At 43.4% G+C, this 1,237-nt stretch overlaps 1 protein-coding gene across 1 annotated transcript in view; it reads left to right on the top strand.

Moving 5' to 3' along the window:
• LOC101858605 overlaps positions 1-1,237 on the top strand; it is a gene marked incomplete in the record, with an annotated part of 31,100 nt that overhangs the window by 19,060 nt on the left and 10,803 nt on the right.

Raw genomic sequence — 1,237 nt, forward strand, 5'->3', positions numbered from 1 at the left:
GTGTGCGTGTGTTTGTGTATGTGTGCGTGCATGTGTGTGATGCCCACAATGATTGTGAGCTAACTCACGAATAGCATAATTATGTTCAGTTATGAACTAGCTGTTTGTTTGTTTGTTTGTTTGTTTGTTTGTTTGTTTGTTTTTGGTAGATGCTTCACGGCGCTGGCAACTGCATAAGTTCATATGAGCGCGCAGGACACACCAAACATTTTCAGTTGTCAGGAAATTTTGAATTTTGCCCGGGTGGCAGCCGAAGCCCACTCTTATTGATTTTGGACCACCATGGGATCTTTTACGTTCGCCATTTGCATACGGGACCTCCGAGATTTTTCGCCCTTGTTTGAGAAGGCTCGGTGTAGATCTTGCCTACCATAAGATCAGGGGTGTGGCTAAAAGACAGCAGCAAGAAAGAGAAAAGGAGTAGCAGTAGAAAGGCTGCAGAAAGAATTAGGAGCTCAGAGGAGGGGGCAAAGGAGGTGAGGGGGTGGGGGCAGAAGATGGAGGCGTAAGCAGACAACAGAACATTGCTAGAGATCAGGGAAGGAGGTGAAAGGAGACAATTTTAGAGAAGAAATATTTCCGTCGCTATCCAGACTCGAACCTGGGACCTATTGAATAAATGGCGAAGACCTTAAACGTTAGGCCAGAAGAGCCCCCTTAAAGTTCCTGACTGTAATTGCTGATGTTTCACATCCCTTTGACACAATGCTAATCTTTTAGGCGGGCAGTTTTGACCCTGGCTGTCAGGGCCAAACCAGACTAAGAGGGACGCAATTTGTCAGCAGACAGACGGAGATGTCCGATAATAGACTTCTCTACTTGGAATCTGATCTCATTTTTTTTGCACGCGACAGTGAAGTGCCTAACTACTTCACCACAAATGAGAGTTATGCAATAATGTAGTACTCAGAATAATGTGTGTCACAACGCGGTGGGATCAGGCGCTCGTCAATTTTTGGGCATGTGGAGCTATTAGTATCATCTGAAAGCTGATTTTATTTGCCTTGCTTCCAATAAAAAAACCCCCCATCTATCTTAAATAGAGCTCAAGATATTTGTGACTGAAGCAATTAGTGAGGTTGCCTGGTTTCAGCTGTGAATTTAGCGTGAAAATGGTCGCCAAAGTTTGGTTACTCCAATAGCTAAGGATTCTTTGAAAACAAAACAAAAAAGACATATTTTGCATCTTTAATCAGTGTTTTAAGTAAAATTCACATGGAGACAACAGAGGTTGAGC

Source organism: Aplysia californica, unplaced genomic scaffold (assembly GCF_000002075.1).
Source record: "Aplysia californica isolate F4 #8 unplaced genomic scaffold, AplCal3.0 scaffold00035, whole genome shotgun sequence".
NCBI lineage: Eukaryota > Metazoa > Mollusca > Gastropoda > Aplysiida > Aplysiidae > Aplysia > Aplysia californica.